The sequence below is a fragment of the Notolepis coatsorum genome (assembly GCF_963971535.1).
Source record: "Notolepis coatsorum genome assembly, chromosome: 3".
Lineage (NCBI taxonomy): Eukaryota > Metazoa > Chordata > Actinopteri > Aulopiformes > Paralepididae > Notolepis > Notolepis coatsorum.
Window position 1 is genome coordinate 187,149,163 of NC_140167.1, and position 16,881 is coordinate 187,166,043.

Genomic DNA, 16,881 nt, shown 5'->3' on the forward strand with positions numbered 1-16,881 from the left:
GAGTCGAACCCGCGCCTCCCTGTTGAAACCAGGGCATCCTTACCGCTAGACCATATGGGATTTGCATGTGGTATACTGTACAGAACCTGTATACACTCTGACAGGGCTCCGGGGTCGGATATTTATCTTTCTGTACACGTTTTTAACGTAAAATATATTAGTAGAACTCTTTTTACATCATTCTACATAAGACTTGTAGATACATAAGAACATCTTATAGAACATAAGACATGTTTTGATATTATAAATGAAATGCCTCATTGTTTTAAGGTGCTTCATACAAAATATAATCGATCCACTATACCCCTGGATTCACTATACAGTGAATCAGTCCAGATATTATATATTATTTTTTCACAAACAGCATATTTATTGTGTGAATGAAGCAAATCTTTCATGTAGAAATAAGACATGTATATCGAAATATTGAGAGCATAAAACTCAGGGGGGCTAAAAAAAACTAGATGCTGTTCTGCAAAGTCCTTCATAAATGTGCTATTTGTATACCTTAGAACAGGTTAAAGAAAATACATTTGGGGCTTTAGCGTACTAAACTTCTAAAAAATACATCTGTATTGAAACACTTTTTACCTCATCAGTGTGTAAACAGGTAAAAAAAACTAGGTTGATATGTATGTTTTTAAGTGTATCGGTCAGTTTCATGGTTTGATATGTTTATAATTTATGTGTATCAATGACCCTCAACCAATAAACAACAAATTCAGAATTCAATAGGATTATGTGATATCATGTTCTTTACATTTACCATAGTTTCTGCTAAATATCCTGCAATATGTTTTTACATTTAGCAAAAATACCTTTTTTTTCCCGAGCTAGATCTGGTACAAATAACTGATAAAACATAAACAAACACCTAATAATACACAATAAGCAGATTGATAAAAAATGAAGACAGGAAAATGAGCAATAACACTATACAACAAACATCAAACTGCTTGTCTTACAAAAGTAGGGATGTGTCATGGGGGTGATATATGTCAACCCTTGACTAAAATAGCATTATCCTTCTGACTATTGATTCAATCTAGTAAAAATCGACCTGTTTCATGATTTTAGATGTCTATTTTAAGTGTATCATTGACATTAAACAAAGAATTCAGAATTCAATAGGATTATCTGTTATCACGTAACGAGCAATAACACTATACAACAAACATCAAACTGCTTGTCTTACAAAAGTAGGGATGTGTCATATGTCAACCCTTGACTAAAATAGCATTATCCTTCTGACTATTGATTAAATCTAGTAAAAATCGGTCAGTTTCATGGTTTTAGATGTTTATAATTTATGTGTATCATTGACCCTCAGCCAATAAACAAAAAATTCAGAATTCAATAGGATTATGTGTTATCATATGCAAATATTATGGCTGAATTACTTGTTTGTACCACAATATAGTTCCAATTCTTTCACGAAAGTTGTTTACCAAGTAGTCATTTGAGATCATCGACCCCTCTTTTAGCTAGACGTGGCTCTAATTGACTGCAACAACAAAAGACCTTAAAATACATATTTTCTGAACATTACATTTGAGGCACGCAAACTATATTGAATGGGTTTTTCAGGGTAAAAAAGAGGATGGAAGTTATTGATCTGCAGGAGGTTCGTATGGGAGAGATGGTCAGGTCATAAATATAAAATATAACACCACGTTATGCAATGATGCAGGGACATTAGCCCTTCTCATTCTTTAAATCCCCTTAATTTGGAACTTTAAAATCAGATAGGGTGGTGAATGGTCTACAGTTTCAACGTTTTTGAAAGTCCATTACAGACATAGCTATCACAGAAGGTCTAGCTAGCATAGAACGCCTTTTACCCAAACTCTGTCCTAATTTTCAGTGGTGCTGTGACATAAATGGGGGTTAGATGTGTTGGTACGGTTTCAACCGTGCTAAAAAGGGGAAGTTGACCTAAAAATGTAGGCCTAAACAGTATATGGACATTCAGGCTTTGAAGTGATCTATATCCATGAAATAAGTCTTCATTTAAGACAGATGAAATACCCTATTGAAACAGCTTGGACAGACACATATTTTCTGGACTGTTTTCACAAACAGTGCTGTATTTGTAATCTGCTATGTCCTAAAATGTCTGGATATAGTAGTACTGTCTATCTGTATGCCATATAGGCCCTGATGAATTGAAAATGGGGGACTCTGATGTAAACAAGACTAGAGTCTTTCACTGATCTGCTACCTCTTAACCTTGTCAAAGACTCATTTTCCAGTCAACATTGTATTAGTTTTACGAAATAAGAAAATAAGAATCACCAATGTGTCCCAAACTGTCAAATAGTTGGTATTACAACTCTGTCAGCTGTGTAACAATATTCATCAAAGTGTTGCATGTTATAGTGTAGGTTAGTTTATTAGGACAAATGTATGTTTATGGGGAAATTTTTTAAGAAAAAATACATTGTCTTCACAATAAATGTATGTGAACCCATCCATTGTGTGAACTAAAATATGCTATGAGTATAATGTTGTACACTAACTTTCATGTTACAAAGATATAAACCATTTGTATTTGAATGTTGCCTGTAACATCTGAGTATGCATGTCCCTGTGGTAAATTCCCAAAACATAGATCTCATGATTAACTAATGTGTAGAAATACTTGGCCCTCAAAACAATAATTCATAGATTGTGTGTGTGTTTACATAGACTGATTGCCATTGTAGGCACACAGGTCGATTTACATATGGAGTGAGTGGTCAAATGACAGGAACCCAAGGGCCATCTGCCATGGCCTGGGAAGAGTTTAGGACAATGGGCTCTGTAAGATCGGGACAAAAGACCAAAAGGTCACGTAAACATGTTATCTCGCTGGAGTTTCCTGTGACACACACACACATAGACTCACACACACACACATTCAGACACACACACACACACACACACACACACACACATAGACACACACACACATAGTCACACACACACACATAGTCACACACACACACACACATTCACACACACACACACACATTCACACACACACACACACACACACACACAGAGAAGATCTCCAAACAAGCTAACTATTTCCTGGTATATTGTTCTAGAATTCTGAAGTCATTGAAGTAAGTTAAAATCATACTTAAAGTAGGTAATTAGTTAATGTGCCTGTTCTGTTTTCATTTATGTTCAATATGATTAATTGATTGTTCTATGTATTGAAATGTATTCTATTAAGCTAACAAAATGATTAGATTTGTTAGATATTTTCTGAAAGTCAGTAGACTTAGTGATAAAGAAATATATCTGTGTTTATGTGGGCAATTGTAATTCAAATATAGATATTAGGAAATGAAAATAATGCAATGTTTAAGGTAGATTGTTAGTACAGTATATTGTTGACTGTGTAAGGACAAGACCTCTCCACCATCTCATGCAAGGTTTGCAGTTATGTGAAGGGGGTTGGGCTATTAAGCCAAACCCCTATTTTTCAAATACCAGCTTAGCAGACCTGTGATTGGAGGAAATAATGTGATGATGTCATCAACTCCGAGACACTGGGCATTGGCTATAAGATCCCAGGTGTGATGGGGGAGAGGGACTCTGAAACAACCCAACCCACAGGACAAGACCTCTCCACCATCCACACTCAAGGCGGGCAGGTCAGCAGGAGAACAAAGGACATCGCTTTTGGAGGGAAAACAGACTGCTTTGTTTTGTCAGCCAGACAACAAAGACCATCAACAACTTATCAACTATCATTCTTTATACTGTAATATTAGTCTGGTTGTATCACTCACGGCATAGTGTTTGTGATCACAACTATAGCATTTTCTTATTGTAATTTGTATACACTCTTAAACTTTGATTAAACAGCTGCTATATAACCTTTTTCCTCCTAATTCCTTCTGCCTGCACTGCTCAGTTTGAAGAGAAGTGATTCCCAGAGCTTTAAAGTATTGAATCACAACGCAGAGTACTAACGCAACCCGGTTCTGATCAGAGCAGAACCGAAATAGCTTGGGAAATCCACTTCATTTTGGTGCCGTGACACGGAATTAGAGCGCTCGTTTTATCACCACAACAAAATAATTTTTTTTTCTCTACACGCCGGTCGACGAGGAGAACAACTGATCGATCGATCGTCTTCAAGTAACTGGAAGAAGTTACTAAGAGGTGAGTGTGATGATGTTTGGGTGCTCTATTCGAACCACGGAGGGGGTTGCTAAGAATTTAACCTCATGTAAGCATGATGTAAGGGAAAATTGAATTGAATGTTCTGGCTGGGGAGGGCGGCTCTGTAAACACCGTGCGTCGTATTTTCTAAAGTAGAGATTGAGCACACCGTGCGTGGTACATTTTAAAGTAGAATTTTAGCACAACAAACGGAGCGCCGCTGCCAGTCGGAACAGGAACATGTCTAGATTCGTGCTCAGAGTTAAACCAAGGTAAACAAGTGTGCGTTGTATGTCTTAAAGTAGAGGCTTAAGCACGCCGTGCGTCGTATTTTCTAAAGTAGAGATTGAGCACAAGTAGGTCTGGTTTAGCCTTGGGCACGGCGGGCGTGTTAAAATTAGACTGCGTTAGGCTGTAACAAAAAATAGTACTTACGCGCTGCTGTGCGGCGTTCGAGAGACGGTAATGTGCGTGAATGCTGATTTTGTATTTTTTATTTGTGTTAGGAAGCGTGTATGAATGTACAGTTGGCGAATGTTTATGGTTAGGAGTGATTGGTGGGACGTGTGAGAGTATAGTTGTGTTATTATGTAATTTAAGTCACCGATTGGCCGTGGGGAAATGTAGGGATAACGCCGGTTTTCCGAGGCCCGTGGAACGCAGCAGCAGTTAGCTGTTGTATTAGCCTCTAAGGCGCCGGAAGATACGGCGGACAAATAAGCATAGGTTCAAATGTATAAGGTCGATCGATAGTGTCTTGAGATTACGGGGATGTGTAAGGCACTTAAAAGTTTTCATATTCGTGGCGAATAAAATAGATGTGTAATGTTTAAGGTGATTGGGATTATCTAGACCCGACCCGGAAGTCGTTCTAAGCTCGCCGGTGGAGACGACAGAGGGGTCAAACTAGTGTTTTGCTGTTATGTTTTTATATTTCTATTTAGATCACTACACTGGCGTTTTGAGGGAAATAGGATTCTGTTGTGGGGAATGTGGTGTTATATTAACATTGCAAGGAGACGGCCCGCGCGGCGGAACGAGTCGTTGGGGAACGTTTTTATGGGATCATGGGAGAAGCTAAGCTAATGCTACCTAGCCGCGCTAACGGCTAAAGCGGTCGCCGGTTGTGACGTCATAAGGGTGCGCGGTCTGACGGCCTACGCGCGCTGGGTTGAAGCTAACGAAGCTAATATGCTAAGCTAACTGTGCTGACGTCATGGCATGACGGGGCTCTCGGGATGTCTCGCGATGGGACGGCCGTCTTGGTAGGGGCGCCGAGCGTCCATCTTGGTAGGGGCACCGAGCGTCCATTTTGGTAGGGGCGCCGAGCGTCCATCTTGGTAGGGGCGGCGAGCGTCCATTGTTAAGGGGAAGGTGGAGTTTATTTAGGAATACGGTAGGGGGCAGAAGTGGACAGGATGAATATGTTTGGATTCTGCTCACAGAACGTTTTCATTGTACACTCTCTCTCCCCCTCTCTTCTCTTTCTCCCCCTCTCTCCTCCCCCTCTCTCTCTCTCTCTCTCTCTTTCTCTCTTTCTCCCACACGCACCATTCTCTCTTTCTCTCTCTCTCTCTCTTTCTCTCTTTCTCCCACACGCACCATTCTCGCTCTCCTCTCTCTAGCCCCTCCTCTTCCTCCTCTCTCCTCTCTCTAGCCCCTCCTCTTCCTCCTCTCTCTCCTCTCTCTAGCCCCTCCTCTTCCTCCTCTCTCTCCTCTCTCTAGCCCCTCCTCTTCCTCCTCTCTCTCCTCTCTCTAGCCCCTCCTCTTCCTCCTCTCTCTCCTCTCTCAAGCCCCTCCTCTTCCTCCTCTTCCTCCTCTCTCTAGCCCCTCCTTTTCCTCCTCTCTCTACCCCCTCCCCTTCCTCCTCCTCCCCTTCCTCCTCTCTTAAGCCCCTCCCTTTCCTCCTCTCTCTACCCCCCTCCCCTTCCTCCTCCTCCCCTTTCTCCTCTCTCTAGCCCCTCCTCTTCCTCCTCTCTCTAGCCCCTCCCTTTCCTCCTCTCTCTACCCCCCTCCCCTTAATGTGTTTTATGGTTTGGAACAGGTCTGTTCGGGACTGCGTACCCCCCCCCCCCCCCCCCCCACTTCCCTGATGTTCCTTCAGACCACCTCCCCCCCTCTTCCCCTCCTCTCCCTCTCTCTCTTTCTCTTTCACCCCCCCCTCTCTTTCTTTCCTTCTCTCACCCTCCTCCCTCCCTCTCCCTTTCACCTCTCTCCCTCTCCCTCTCACCTCCCCCCCCTCTTTCCCTCTCCCTCCCTCTCTCTCTCTCTCTCTTACCCCCCCCTCTCACTCACTCCCCTCATTCCCACACCGCCTCTCTTCCATATATTTCCCCCCCCCTCGGCCCCCCCGAAACGCTTCTCTTTCTCTCCTACTTTAGGGCCTGTATATAGAGGTTATTTTTATGGGTTTCAAATGCAGGTGTAGTGCTAGGTATATTGTTTATTGCTGTTTACTGTGGGGTTTCAAAGGCGGTAGGTTGAGTTTGGGACTTATTATGCGTATGTTGTTGTTCCATATTCAGTTTTATTGTTATTTTTAGGGAATTTCTAGTGCTGACAGTGGTGTTGGCTGGCGTTGGCGCTACGCTTTGTTCGACAAGGCGCTCGTACTTCTTTCCTTACATTTGGACGGGCTCCGGCTGGTAGGGCGGGGGCTCCATGTCAGTTCATGTTGGTGGGCCGTAAGTCGGAGCATAATTACTCTACTCGGCTGCGCCTGCGATGGGGGTGTGGGTAGACAGTTCGTCGTGGCACACTGCGCACAGTTTTCATTTTACCAGGGGTACGGGGGCTGCTAAACGTCGTGGCGGGGGTGGGCTCGCTGTCTGGCACCGCGCATTAACGGGGGTGCGCTATGCGTGCACTCGTCAAAGGCTCGCTGCCACACTACGCGCGTCGAATTATATTGTGTGTGGGTATTTGGGTGACTGGTTACGGTGGTGTCAGAGGTGCTGTATGTGTGTGGCAGTGGTTGTGAGTGGAATGATCTTTGATTATCCTTGAGTAGGGGGCCCGGGGTTTCGCGTTCCAGGTTGCAAACTGGGGGTGATGCCGTGGGCCACAGGACGAGTTGGCCAGTGGGATGTCATTGGTCGGCAGGATTTTCAATGTGGGGATGGTGTCGCCGCCTGTGGTTATGAACGGGTTGTGTGACACTGTTCTAAATGCACGGGGACTTCAGTGACGTAAGGCACTGAAAATTGATTTCTGTTCCCGTGAGAAGCGCGTTATTTTAACACCTAAAGGGTTAGGTGTTACGGGGGATATATAGTAACTGTGTGAGAGATTATGAATGGAAAATATGTATGTTACTGATATGTATAATGTAATATGAGCGAAATACATACTAGGCTTTCACGGACAGAAATAAATATAGTTACACATACACATAGTCATTTGCAAATAACAATTAGAGTAAAAGTGAGATTATTCACCTAAATTACCATGTCCGATACAGATGTTTAGAAATGATAGGCTGTAGATAACAAATTTCTGATTGACCAACAGGAGGAAACAGCTGATGAAAAATAAGTTCCCCGGAGTGGTATTAAGGAGGATCTTGACAACAGGATTGAGAGTCTGGGTTTCCAATGGAGACAACTGGAAAAAGATTAAGGCTGTGTCATTGATAAATCAAAAACGAAAATTGCACAAATGCTCTCATGTGATCTTAGTATAGGAGATGCCCGACATTCCATGCTTAAAGACAAATGATGAATTGTGAATGGGAAATGTCACTGATAATTAAGTGTATTTTTTGCTTCTCTCTTCACAGCTGCTCCAGGACGGATGGCCAGCGCTGACAATTCCGAACCCCAACAGGGAAATCAAAGAGACTGTTGACAGTCAGGGGGTATAGTATCACAAGACCGAGATTATCAATTCCTGTTTACACCAATATAGAAGTGTGAGTGAGATTAACTCAAGTTTGGTAAAAATAGTTTGAATACAGAGAAACTTGCTTTCCAAACGGTGACGTTACGGGTGTTTGGAGAAAGGTGAGAATGGAAAATACACAGATAGGAGCAACCGGAGGGTTAGATGCACTGACCATAAAAAGGGTAGACAATCTGTCTATTTCAACGACTGGAGATGTCACAATAAAAGTGACGAAAAGATGGCCAAAGATATTCAGGCCATTACAGAACCTTGTAGTTAAAGGAGGCCGGTATAGAATGCGTACCCAAATCAAGATAATGCCGATAACCTCTGCAGACATTACATTGACCGAATTGGACGTTAACTTGATTGACTGGAATTTGATCGACTCCCCTCTAGTGTCCAGTGAGACGGAGGGACTGGAAATAATGTCTTTTACTCCGCCACAGGGAGTTGTTGCAGCAAGCGACCCAGAGACAGCTGTATTACCCGAGTCAATCCACGCTGAAGTGTCCGTTGCAGATGACTGCCAGTTAAAGACGTGCCTCCCTCTCGAACAACAGCTAGCCGAGGCTAGACGGGTAGTGGACTATCTCCAAGGCCTAATCCAGTCCACACAGCCCGGAGGGGAGACAGGTTCCAATCGCCTCTCTCCCTCTCCCTCTGGAGAACCAGATGGCCAGAGACGGGCCCAGTTGGGGCCACAAGGGGGTCCCGTGCCGGAACAACAACAAACCCCAATAAGACCACCCACGAGGTGGCAACCACGAGGAAAAGGTGGAGGCAGAGGCAGGAATCCGAATGGCTACCGTGTGCGGCAGGTGCAGTGTTGGACGTGTGGGACCCTCGGACACATTTCTCGGGACTGTGCAGAGCGGGACCATCTATCCACAACAGGGCGTGTTTGTACAGAAACAGGTGGCGGGCCCCTCCCAACCACGGGCCCCTCTCAAGGAACTGTGACTGGACCAAATAGGTACGTGGCTTTCTCCTCCGAACAGGCTCCAGGGAACCATGGCGATGATGGCATACCACCAGGACATGTTCTGGGCCCGATGACCCCAGGGTCATCCGGTCACAGGCAACTGACCCACCGGGTCCCACAACCCGGGGGAGACCGCCAGTGTTGTTGGATCTGTGGGGTGAAAGGTCATTTTCAAGGGTCATGTCTGCAGAGGCCACCGGCAGAATAAAAATATATGCAACTGACTAGGGTAGAGGTGGGATATATTGAATGATAAAATATGCTCCTAATTAGATTAGAATAAAAATAAAAAATAAATAGAGGTGTTAGGTGATTAGATTATGAATGAAAGTTACTAAAAACGGATGTATGAGTGACTGACAAATGCATGAACTAATCAGACTAACAAGAGGAAGAAATTGAAAAGACTCATAGTTGTTTCTAGTATTTTATAGTATTGATAGAAGCGTATTAACAGTTATGAGCAATAGGATAGGTGTTTATTTACTTTTATTTTTACTTCTCTTTTCTAGTGTGTTACGAGCAATTCCTGACTTAGGCCGGGAGCGTACATTTTGTTTATTCATTTGGTTTCCCTTTTTTGTTTCTTAGTTAAAAATGAGCTCAGAAGAGAAAAGAAAAAGCTCACAAGTTTGGTTTATTTTTTCATTTATTGGTTTGGCAGCGTTTTCTTTGTGTTTGGTTTTCTGTTTTCTTTCTTTCTGTATATTTTTTTCTTATGGTACCTGGTAAGCTGGGAGTGACCTCGACACATCAGGACGGGGTAGTATATGTCTGTAAAATGGACTGGGAACAAAGTGAAGAAACATGAGCTAGTTATGGATTTTTGTTCTCCGCCCATTGAATACCCAGTTTTAGGGGCTGGGGGTGTGTCGTGGTTGGTGAAAGTGTTGGGAAGCATGATTCTCTGTACATTAATCGAGCTCAATAGGTTTGGTCGCTATTGGCCAAATTAGTCTTGTGTAGGGTGTGAACATGTGCAATTGATAATTGGCTTGTGGTGTGGAAGAGGTGTGTTTAAGGCGGACTGTGATTTGTTGCCATACACACAGGAGTACTGGGAGAGTGGAGGTGTCAGTGCTGACCGTCCGGTCCGGGTGCAGATGTCCAGAGGACGACGGTAACGATGTTTGAATGTGTATTCCACATCGAGAGGTGGAGGAGTATACTGTTTTGACAGCATAATATAATGAGAGCCATGTGAATTTTTCAGAATTTTGAAATTTTATGATCTAGAAGCCATGAAATATATAGATAAATGATTTGGAAAAGAAAGTTGTCAAAGCTCAGACCAGTAAAGAGAGTCTGAGGGAGGAAAATTATGGAAATTATGGATTCTCAATCAATTGTTGTGGTAGAAGTGACCTGCACTGTCCCCCGAAGCAATATATATTCACTGCAGGATACGGATGGGAGATTGGGGGATCCGCAGTCATCAGAGAGTGGTACCGAGGAAGACCGAGGACTCCATCGGTACTGTTGATCCAGGACACTGGCTAGTGTCTACCCAGCGGTTCCATGGGGAACCACAACACTGCGGAGAACCAGGAGACGCCTACCTCTCGGGCCGGGAGAGTCTTGGCCAACGCAGTGACCGAGTCTTGAGGCTTCAGAGGGAAACGACAGACAACCAACGAGGAGACAGGCGGCTAGGCCTCAGCAACAACTCCGGCTGTCAACAGAAGCAAGGCCTCAACCATTGACCAGGGGGTCAACCAGCGAAAGGGTCGAGCAGCCAGCGACGACCTCCCCACCGCTGTGACAGCAATAGAAGATACAGCAGGGGGCTCTACCCCCTAATAGAGGTCAACACGAGTCAAGATGTTCTTGACAGAAGATGGGGTGTAATAGAAAGGCAATTTGCTTTCTAAATTCCACCTCCCAGAATGGGGGAGTTGCACCCAGCAGTCGTGATACTGCATCAGCTCTGAGCAACAAAGAGGAGGCTGGGTCAAATCTAGAAAACATAGACCCCCCCTCCTCAATGCTCCAAGTCAGAATTTGACAACTCACAGTTGAGACCAATGGAAATTGATCTTGGTACGAGAACAAGTTGTTAAAGACTGTGCACACGATCACAAACTGAAATGGCTAATTTGAATTTTAGGATCTGAGTGTGGCAAATCAGATATATATTTTATCCTAATAAAATGTCTTAAGTGTTATCTAGATAGTAGTGTGTAGAGATTGATATCTATGTTTGACATATTAAGGATAGGTAAACTATCCAAGTGGGGAACTGTGGTAAATTCCCAAAACATAGATCTCATGATTAACTAATGTGTAGAAATACTTGGCCCTCAAAACAATAATTCATAGATTGTGTGTGTGTTTACATAGACTGATTGCCATTGTAGGCACACAGGTCGATTTACATATGGAGTGAGTGGTCAAATGACAGGAACCCAAGGGCCATCTGCCATGGCCTGGGAAGAGTTTAGGACAATGGGCTCTGTAAGATCGGGACAAAAGCCCAAAAGGTCACGTAAACATGTTATCTCGCTGGAGTTTCCTGTGACACACACACACATAGACTCACACACACACACATTCAGACACACACACACACACACACACACACACATAGACACACACACACACATAGTCACACACACACACATAGTCACACACACACACACACATTCACACACACACACACACATTCACACACACACACACACACACACACACAGAGAAGATCTCCAAACAAGCTAACTATTTCCTGGTATATTGTTCTAGAATTCTGAAGTCATTGAAGTAAGTTAAAATCATACTTAAAGTAGGTAATTAGTTAATGTGCCTGTTCTGTTTTCATTTATGTTCAATATGATTAATTGATTGTTCTATGTATTGAAATGTATTCTATTAAGCTAACAAAATGATTAGATTTGTTAGATATTTTCTGAAAGTCAGTAGACTTAGTGATAAAGAAATATATCTGTGTTTATGTGGGCAATTGTAATTCAAATATAGATATTAGGAAATGAAAATAATGCAATGTTTAAGGTAGATTGTTAGTACAGTATATTGTTGACTGTGTAAGGACAAGACCTCTCCACCATCTCATGCAAGGTTTGCAGTTATGTGAAGGGGGTTGGGCTATTAAGCCAAACCCCTATTTTTCAAATACCAGCTTAGCAGACCTGTGATTGGAGGAAATAATGTGATGATGTCATCAACTCCGAGACACTGGGCCTTGGCTATAAGATCCCAGGTGTGATGGGGGAGAGGGACTCTGAAACAACCCAACCCACAGGACAAGACCTCTCCACCATCCACACTCAAGGCGGGCAGGTCAGCAGGAGAACAAAGGACATCGCTTTTGGAGGGAAAACAGACTGCTTTGTTTTGTCAGCCAGACAACAAAGACCATCAACAACTTATCAACTATCATTCTTTATACTGTAATATTAGTCTGGTTGTATCACTCACGGCATAGTGTTTGTGATCACAACTATAGCATTTTCTTATTGTAATTTGTATACACTCTTAAACTTTGATTAAACAGCTGCTATATAACCTTTTTCCTCCTAATTCCTTCTGCCTGCACTGCTCAGTTTGAAGAGAAGTGATTCCCAGAGCTTTAAAGTATTGAATCACAACGCAGAGTACTAACGCAACCCGGTTCTGATCAGAGCAGAACCGAAATAGCTTGGGAAATCCACTTCATCCCCTAATCTTCACGCCCCCATGCAGTGTTTTGACACCTAAGAGGAGCCTATTCACACCCCTCACACACAGACCCACATAGACAGATCTTTTCAGCACAACTCTGAACTATCATGTCTTTAACTTTTATAATTAATGTGAATAATAATAATAAAAAAAACACTGTAGTGCAGCCTTTTTAAAAGAATCTATTTTAAATAAAACTTGGGGTTAGATGTGTTGGTGAGGTTTGAACCATGCTAAAAAGGGGAAGTTGACCTAAAAATTTAGGCTTAGCATTGATACAGTAGATGGACATTCAGGCCTTGAGGTGATCTATATCCAGAAATAAGTCTTAATTTATTAATTAAAGACATATGAAATACCCTATTGAAACAGTTAAAACAGCTTGGACAGACACACCCTTACAAGTTATCATAACCAAAATGGCGCTGCACCGAACGGCTGCCTTTCTGATCGCTCCGTCGAGACTGTGCTTTCTTTTGTTAATTTTTATAGTATTAAGAGTTTTATTTGCACCTACTGTTGGTGCATTATATGTGTATGACCGTCAGTCAATCATTGACATTGGATTAAGGAAAACGTACCGATTGGATTGCTCTCTGGATCGGATTGCTGAACAGCAGCAGTGGCCCGCTGAGATCCTTTGTTGTGGCCGTGGCCAAAGCCAGGAGACGCCGCGACGACGTGGAAGAGCAGCCGGGGTCCGGAACAGACTGAGGTCCAAACGACACAGAACCACATTGCCCAGCATATTGTTGGCCAATGTGCAATCGATAGGAAATAAACTGGACGACATCAGAGCACGGATCCAATTCCAGAGGGACATTCGGGACTGTAATGTCCTCTGTTTCACATAAACTTGGCTGTCTCCAGATGTCCCGAATCATGCAATAGAACCGGCAGACCACTTCTTTGTCCTCCGCAAGGACCGGACGGCGGAGTCACTAAGGACGAAGGGAGGCGGCATTGCCTTCATGATAAACAAGGAGTGGTGCGATATAGGCAACGCAAAGGAATTGTCTAACCACTGCTCCCCAGACCTGGAGTTTATCGCGATCAAATGTCGACCCTTCTTTCTTCCGAGAGAGTTGACGTCCATCATCCTCATCGGAGTGTACATCCCACCACACGCGAACACTGGGACAGCACTTTCAAAACTTCACGACGAGGTAAATAAACAACAGATAGCTAGCGTTGACACTGCCATTGTGGTTCTGGGCGATTTCAACAGCGCGCGTCTTAAAAAGGTGTTGCCGAATTTCTATCAGCATGTGACCTGTCCCACCAGAGGCGAGAACATATTAGACCATGTATACTCGCAATTTAAGAATGGGTACAAGTCACAGGCTCTTAGTCCATTCGGTAAGTCCGATCACGCCGCCATTTTTCTTTTGCCAAAGTATAAACAAAGTCTCAAGCGAACGCCGGTGGTCTCGCGAGAGGTTAAGCGTTGGACCGTGACGTCAGAGGAGACACTCCAAGCTGCACTTGAATGCACAGACTGGAGTGTATTCCGTGGTAACACAGCCAATATTAACGAATACACTGAAACGGTGCTTGACTTTGTCTCTACTCTGGTAGAAGAAACAATCCCCTCTACCACAATTAGAATCTAACCAAATCAAAAGCCCTGGGTAGATAAATCCGTCCGTGAGGCTCTGAAAGTGCGCACATCAGCCTACAACACAGGGCTGGTGACAGGCAACATGGAAGAACACAAGACGGCAAGATACAACGTCAGGAGAGCAGTAATAGAAGCAAAACGGCGTTACAGGGATAAAGTTGAACTTCAGTTTGAACAGGCTGACTCTAGAGGCATGTGGCAGGGCCTCAGAACAATGACAGATTACAAAGGCACCTCCCTCAAACTGAACAGTGACATCTCCTTAGCAAATGATCTCAATTCCTTCTATGCGAAGTTTGAGGCTGTGAATAACAACACCAGCCTACAAACCACGGCAATGGGGGGGGGGGGGTCTGCTGATGGAGACTCAGTGTTCAGGGTAACAGAGCATGAGGTGAGACGGATCTTTTAAAAAAGTGAATATCAGGAAGGCAGCAGGACCGGACGGCATCCCCGGCCGCGTCCTAAAAGTCTGTGCCGACCAACTGGCCCCGGTATTCACTGACATCTTCAACCTGTCCTTGGAACAGGCTGTCATCCCCACCTGTCTGAAGAAGTCCACCATCATCCCTGTACCCAAAAAATCTACGCCCGCTTGCCTCAACGACTACCGCCCTGTAGCCCTCACCTTCATAGCCATGAAGTGCTTTGAGAAGCTAGTGAAGGGCTACATCTGTTCCTCCCTCCCCATCAACCTGGACCCCCTGCAATTTGCATATCGCCCCAACAGGTCCACGGAGGACGCCATAGCCCATGTGCTGCACACAGCAGCATCACACCTGGACAAGAGGCAGGGGAACTATGTGAGAATGCTGTTCATCGACTACAGCTCAGCATTCAATACCATAGTCCCCTCCAAACTCATAGCCAAGCTCAGGGACCTGGGCTTGAACTATGACCTCTGCCAGTGGGTCTTGGACTTCCTGACGGGCAGACCCGGGACGGGAGCAGGAACTTGGTCTCACAATAACCCCAAGGAGATCGAGACGACACCCCGCCATAGTCCTAACAGACCTTGACTACGCGGACGACATCAGCCTGCTCTCTGACCAGGTGGAGCAGGCACAGGAACTCCTGTGCAGAGTGGAGACGGAGTGCGCCAAGGTTGGCCTTAGGCTAAATGCCAAGAAAACCGAGGTCATAATGTATAACATCCTCCCGGATCATCCACCTCTAAGGACAACAGGAGGCTCTGCTCTAAAGGAAGTCAGTGATTTCAAGTACCTGGGCTCGTGGGTCAACTCGTACGAGCAAGACCTTAAAGTGAGGAAGGCACTTGCGTGGAGGGCTCTGAACGGCATGACCAGTGTGTGGAAATCCAACCTCCCCCGTCAAATCAAGCTCAACTTCTTTCATGCAACAGTTGAGTCTGTCCTTTTGTATGGCAGTGAATGCTGGACCTTGAAGCCCACCCTGCAGAAGTCCTTGGATGGGTGCTACACCAGAATGATGCGTGTGGTGCTCAACATCAACAGGGATGAGCATGTCACTAATGCAAACTTGTATGGGGGGGTGCTAAAGGTGAGCGATAAAGTGGCAGTCAGGAGAATGAGGCTGGCAGGTCACTGCCAGAGACACCATGAGATGCCAACCAGCAAACTTGTACTGTGGGAACCAACACACGGGCATCGATCACGAGGACGTCCCACGTTATCCTACATGGACGTACTCAGGAGAGATGTGGGAACAGAAAGCACCGGCGAGCTAGCCAGATGCATGGAGGATCGGGATGACTGGAAGCACCGATGGAGGGCCCGTCCGAGGACAACCTAGATAGATAGACCCCAGGTGGTAAGAGCAGGCAACTGCACCTCCTCATCTATCACGCTCAACATAGGGGCCCCCCAGGGCTGTGTTCTGAGCCCCCTCCTCTACTCCCTGTACACACATGACTGTGTAGCACAGCGGAACAACAACACAATCATCAAATTTGCTGATGACACAGTAGTGGTGGGCCTGATCTCAACGACGAGAGGGCCTACCTGGAAGAGGTAGAGAATCTGTCACAGTGGTGTCAGGAGAACTGCCTCTCCCTGAACGTCAGCAAAACAAAAGAGATGATTGTGGACTTCAGGAGGTCGGGGGTCAAGGACTACAGCCCCCTCAGCATCGACGGGGCACCGGTTGAGAGAGTGAACAGTTTCAAGTACCTCGGAGCCCACATATCCGAGGATTTGACATGGACCACACACATTGACAGTGTTGTGAAGAAGGCACGACAACGCCTCTACTTCCTCAGGCGCCTAAGGAAGTTCCAAGTCAGTCAGAAGATCCTTAGGAACTTCTACTCATGTTCAATAGAGAGCATCCTGACTGGCAACATCACCTCCTGGTTTGGGAATAGCACTGCACAAGACCGTAGCAGACTACAAAGAGTGACACGTTCAGCCGAACGCACAATTGGAGGGGGGCTTCCCACCCTCCAGAACATTTACAACAAGCGGTGCAGGGGGAAGGCTAAGAGAATTATTAAGGACTCGAGCCACCCGAACAACTGCCTCTTTGAACTGCTGCGGTCAGGCAAGCGATACCGGAGTCTTAAGGCGAGCACAGAAAGACT